A 6,372-nucleotide genomic window follows, 5' to 3' on the forward strand; every position below is an offset into this window, starting at 1 on the left:
TGTTATCCTCAAAAGATGAAATTCCAGAGATAGCATTGTACATTCATTGTGGTATGTGTCTTTTATTTTATTTATTCATTAACTTTTAGTTATTGATGGTTTATTATGTACAAAACCATCAATATAGGATCTAGAAAGGCAAGTAACCAAATAAAATAAGACAACGAATTAGCCATAATTTTTCCTCTTAAGGCATTTAGAGTGTTTCTGAGAAGAAACAGGAGAGGAAAATAAATAATAGGTTTGGGACCTTACTTGAGTACTAAGGAGTTTGGACTTCACTTGGGGCAAGAAAGTGACTGCAGGTAATTAACAATATTCAAATTGCTCTTTAAGCAAATTCTTCTAAAATCCATGTAGATGAGAGAAGAAGGACTAGAGGTGGAGCAACTAATTAGGAGGCTATTATCTCTCACAGGTGATAGATAATCAAGGTCAAGACAACCACAGTGGTAAGGGAAGTGGCATGCTGACAACTACCAGTGGGGATGCTAGGGAGATGAACAATTGTCAGGAGATAATCCTGGACGGTTAGAACCATCCAAGCCAAGGAAGGATTAGGCCCAAGAAGGAGGGGACATCAAGAATGTAAAATGCTACAGACTAACAGAATCCTTACACTAGACCATCTTTATTCATCCTAGTGGAAATGAGAACATGTCATTATTACCTTTGTCCAATCAGTACCTGCTTATTGAATTCCCACTGTGCCCAGACACTGTGCTATGTGCTGTTGATAAAATGGTGAACAAAATCGGTAAGGTCCTTCCTATCACGTAACTTAAAATCTACCAGAGAGAGCATCGAATCGAAAGCAAAAATGGCACCTCCTTTTTGCTCTGGGAGAACCACCCCTCCGCCTTTGTTAGCCTGTGTGCCTTAGGTAAACCGAACCCTCCCCCAGACCTGAAATGGTGTATTTGCACTAAGCCCAGACCCATGGGAGGAAGGGAGTGTGCCTTCCTCCCTCTGGCCACAGTGAATGTCCATGGATAGGTAGGATCCACGGGGGCCGAACGTAGCTGCAGAAATTTCATTCTGAGCCTTTTGTTTCCGATCTCAGAGAAGCAGACTGTCTCCCTTACATGGTGGGTTCCTGGAAGTATGAAGAACCAGAGCCGTGGCCGCCAACCATGGAGTCAACCTTGTCTACAGTAAGAAGAAAGCAGAGCCAAGAGTTGCAGAGGAAAACCATGTCCTGATGATGTCATTTGAATCTGGTCAAGTCCTGACCGAAGCTAGATTTATTCTTGAACTTTTGGGTTAGGTGAGGCAATAAATTCTATTTTAGTTCAAACCAGTTTGGTTTGGATTTTCATTCACTTGTAATCAAAAAAGAAAGTCTAACGATTACAACTCAGCTCTAAAAAAATGTCCTGTCCTTCTTTTCCCCAGATGGCAAAAAGTTTTAAAATTACTTGTCTCTGAACATTTTATTGCAAAACTATGGTGTATTACAAAATTTAAAACATTTGAAATCTAAGAAGGATGGTATTTCCGTAGAAATAATTAAATGACGATCTAAGGAAAGTTATAGTATCTTCCAGTCTGTTTTAAATTATGGTATAAAGTTCACAGCTGTATGTTCTTCAATTACCAGAGCTCAGAGAAGTCTGGTATTTAGGCCATTACAAACCTACATTTATACCTCTTTTGAGGTAGCAAGAATGTTACTGAGTAACTATTTTACTGAAAAATGACTAAAGTTTACTTTTTATCTTTAGATAAAATATTTTTAAAAATTAAATAAATTAAAAAAAATATTTTGGAAAATCTCCCATTTCAGTGGAGAAGGTAAACACATAAACCACTAAATGCACTGAAATCAGTGCATACTTTGCCTTAATCTTTATGTTTTAAGCATTGTACATTGCAATGTCTTTCATCTGGAAGCAATGATGACACTGATTGAGTATTCTGAGGAATTTCTTTGTACAGTACCTGGGCATCATTCAGAATCAGCTTGGAAATTCCGTATTAGACATAATCAGAGTTTCAGACATGAGTAAATACAGTGATGCCTGCCTAACCCAGAATTTCCCTCCCATGCAAGTATAACTTACGTAGTCTTACTTGTTATGGTTTTGGAGCAACCACAAGGATTTCAATTCCACTATTCTGTGCTCTTTCCCTTGGGAATAGTTAGAAAAAGAAGGTAACAGCACTTGACCACAGAAAGGGAACATAACACTGTAGAATGTTTTTTTTTCCCTAATGAAGATGTGAGAGAGAAAGAGAATTGAAAACAATCACCCAAGCTTCCTCAGCCCAATTTTTAACATATCAGCTAAATATGAGGGTGAAAATATCACCTTTTCTAACTACCTCACAGGCTTATCAGGAAGAGTAAACAAAATAACTTTTATGAAAGTGGCTTGCCCATTTTCAACTGCTAGACAACCCTGTTTGGGTTTCCTAGAAGCAATGTGTGGTCAGGGCCAGTTGGTCAGGCTGTACATTGCACAAGGGTGTCAGAACATATCATGTCGATTTCTATATCTCTGTCAATAATTTTCTGGCAAATGGGACTAAAGAAAGTCTTGTTCTGATAAACTCTGTGTGTCATGACAATGTTCCAACAGGAAGGGGTGCCTTTTTAAAACTCTCACAAAGACCCTTTATACAGTGATAGAGGAAGCATGGTCTTGGCTTCCTTTCTTTCCCTTTCTCCAATCCAACATTCACACTACGATCTGATAATTGCTGCTAAAATGCAAATTTTAGTACTATCACTCTGCCAAGATCCCTACAATGACTCTTCCATTGCCTTCAGAGTAATGTCCAAATGTCTAAACTTGACAAGATGCTGGGCCCCTCACCTGCCCAGTCTCCTTGCTCCCTGCCAGCCCCACCTGTGCTCCAGTGTGTGGAGGTACCTACAGCTCCCCGAACAGCATGTGCTTTCTTGCCTCTGAGTCCGAGGAAATACTCCTCATGCCTGAAACATCCTTCTGCACCTCTTCTCCTACATGCAGTTCAGAGGTCACATTAGGCTTCCTCTAGGAAGCCCGTTTTACTCAACCTTAGGGGAATCTTTGTTTGTTCCTATGTTCTCCCTTGCAGTAACCTTGTTAGTCATTCAACTCCCTCAAGTAGATAATGAGGACTTGGAGGACAGAGCATGTGTACCCCTCACCTGTGTGCCTGGCACATGTTACACCCGACATATATTTGCTGAATGAAATGAAGTCTGGCTTCTAGTGTTGGATGTGCTTCTTATTTGCCTTGGGACCTTGAACATGTCGCTCCATCTATATCCCACTTTCCTGCTAGAAAAATAGAAGTTGAATTAGCCAATCCATAAAGAAGAACATTTAGACTTGCAAATATGCCATACGTTTTTCTCACCTAAATTCAGAATCTTCTATCTTTGCTGCTGAAATAGAAAAGAAAACGGGAAGGGACATTTTGGTGGTTGAGACCTAAATACACATGAAATGTGTGTGTGAGTGTGTATGTTGCCTTCCTAATATTAAATTTCCTTGAACAGCTTTAAGAAGTTTATCTACCAACTGATCATGGTCATGAAAACGCTTGGCAAGTAAAATTCGGTTATTTTACAGTGGTCTAACATTTTCCAAATGCCAAATGTAATAGGTGTTTGCCATTGCACATAATTCACTGGATCCTTATTTCATTTTTACTACAAATTTATGGATTGAGCTTCAGGGTAAATGGCTTCAAAATACAGTCTGTGACTGTTCTGGGACTGGGAAATGGGGATTGGTACAATTATCTCATTAATTTGAAAGTCAATATACAGAACTCAAGTGCCAACTCCTTCTGGGCAGCATTGTCTTAATCTTAATCAGCCCGAGGATTTTGGAATATGGGCAAAGCAGCGTAACATTAGAATCTGGGTGGAAGTGGCAAAAAAGTAAAAAAGGGGCTCTTGGAATTGGAAAGCGATAGTAGGAAGCCAAGCAGTGAATCACAGAGAGCAGCTGAAAGAAGAGAAAGTCCTTGGTGCCTTGAGATTTATCAGTTTGAGCGATCTTATCGCGTAAACAGTGCTGATCGGTGTTTTGTGATATGTCCCTTTTGGTACCTACAGGATGGGAATGCTTTTGCAACCCCTGCCAATTAAGATACATTATGGGGGGTGATGCCCAGAGGAATCCATTAACTTCTGTAGATCTTCACTATACAAGTTTTGTTGAGCCTTATTTTCTGTAGGTTATATTATAAAAACAATATTTTTCCCAAATTAAAAATTACAGTAAAACACTGAATCTGGCTTTCAACATATACATGTGGTCTTCCTATAACTATGAGAAATATACTTCTTTGGAGGATTTGGTCCTCCAATTTAGAATCATGGATGGGTTGGGTGTTGAAGAAGCAGCATGACAACCGGAAAAGGAAATGCAGCAGAGCTACATATGATTTAGAATTATTTCTGAGTAAAATCCGTGAGTTATTGAAGAGTTCATCTCAGATGAGATGAACACAAATCCACTGACTACACAGGGCGGTCATACATATTTGTAAAGTGAATACTGGACTGAAAGTATCAGTTGTTTTTTAGGTGACAGCCAGGGTCATAAATGCATCCACCTGCTTGAGGAGAAAGGAACATATTTTACTACTATGTCACCCTTTATAGAGTCACACAAACAGGCATCTGACATATATTCCAGTTAAATAAATCAGTGATTTTTAAAGAGCTGTCAGTGGACTGGTGCCAGACTAACGAGCGAAGAAGCACGCAAGGAGCGTGTTATAAATCAACCCACCTGAGTCTCTTTCCAGTCCTGGATTAGAATCTGGGGGCAGGGTGGGTGGGGGACGTCCAGGAATCTTTATTTTAAAACAGCTTTGGTGGTAATTCATTTGACCAGGTTTTGGAACGAGTGGACTAAGTCATATTTCATGTGTTAGTAGCTGTACAATGAACTCTCCCCTCACCATGATATTGTATGTAATACTCTTTTCTGAGAAAATAACTGAAAAGCTTGATAACAGCAATTCTCTGTAGAAAGCAAGCATTAAGGGACCATGAAGCGCAGTTCTGACTGGGACATCAATTGCCTATCTTCTGCAGATTAAAGACATTTTATCTGTGGAATCTTAATTGCCCTTTTGGCTGGGTCCTGGAATTGGAATCTTCCCGAAGTGAAGGTACATTAGTAGACTTTTACTCACTTTCTGGAATGAAATGGAAAAGTCTGTATCCATTCACACGAGAAAAAAAATGTTCTCTTTAAGTCAACACGTCTTAACACTTCAAAATAGGGAGATGTTTCTACTGCACAACAGAAAACACTTCCAAAGAAGTTTAATGACCTGCAGTAGCTCATGCCTTGCCATGATTCTCCCAAGCACCCATATTTTTAGGGGGGTGAATGTAAAGGCAAGCAAATAAATTCTAGCAAATATAAAGGTGTAAATCTAAAGCTGCAAATAAATTGCAGCAAATACAAAGGTGTGAATCTAAAGGTGAGGCTTTTACCCAGTTTCTTGATGTCAAGATAATGGAATTTGGGGAGAAGCTCGAATGCCAGACAGTTTTTCTGTATCAGAAAAACACTGTTCAATTTGGAGTTTTATAAATGTACATGAAAAATGACTGGAAAAAAGTCTTTAGCAGGAGTTACTTTTTCTTCAACTGATGAGAATGTGAACTTTCATTCATACTGTGCCGGCGATGGGTCAGGCACCCTGAGTAGCCTGCACACACAACTGGAGTTATTCACATTTAATTACATCTTTCCTGCCCACTAAACAATTATTTACAAAACTTGAATAGAAGTAAGTGACATATTTATTCACTCATTTATTTAAAATTTTTTTTCTTGACAATCTTGTTTAACACTATGCCATGTTCTATTAAGGATTATTTAAAGTTCTGTACAGGGCTTCTAACAGTTTCCAATCCATAACTGGTACAAATGACAGCAGAAAATAAATGCTTTACTTTCAGCTTCCTGGCTTCCTTATAAGAAAGAGAAGGACTGTTGTGAGAGGAGTCAAAGCAATACAAGTACAAGTTCTTTCCCAGGAGCTCTATGCAGATTGATAAAGTGTGTTGTTTCTTTTAAATCAGCAGAAAGGTAGTTTGAAAATGATTTATTAGCCCATGAAATGGAATCCCGTGACCATTCGTTACAACAGGTCTCTTACATCCCTTCAACATCCTTCCAAACTCACCTGTCACAAATCCAGCCCAGCTGAAATCCAACCCTCCCCAGGTCCCAGCCTGCACCGGAGCAGCTGAAGGTGGCTGGAGAACAACTCACACACTGACTCTTTTCCCTTTAAATTCACCTTCGTGCTTCCCAACGGTCACACTGTTTCTCTCCGAAATCTCCTCCTCTCCGACTTTTTCAAACCTTTTTCTCTCCCCCTCAAACTCCTACACCTTTTCCATCC

The sequence above is a fragment of the Mesoplodon mirus genome (genome assembly GCF_964341445.2).
Source record: "Mesoplodon mirus genome assembly, chromosome: 10".
Lineage (NCBI taxonomy): Eukaryota > Metazoa > Chordata > Mammalia > Artiodactyla > Ziphiidae > Mesoplodon > Mesoplodon mirus.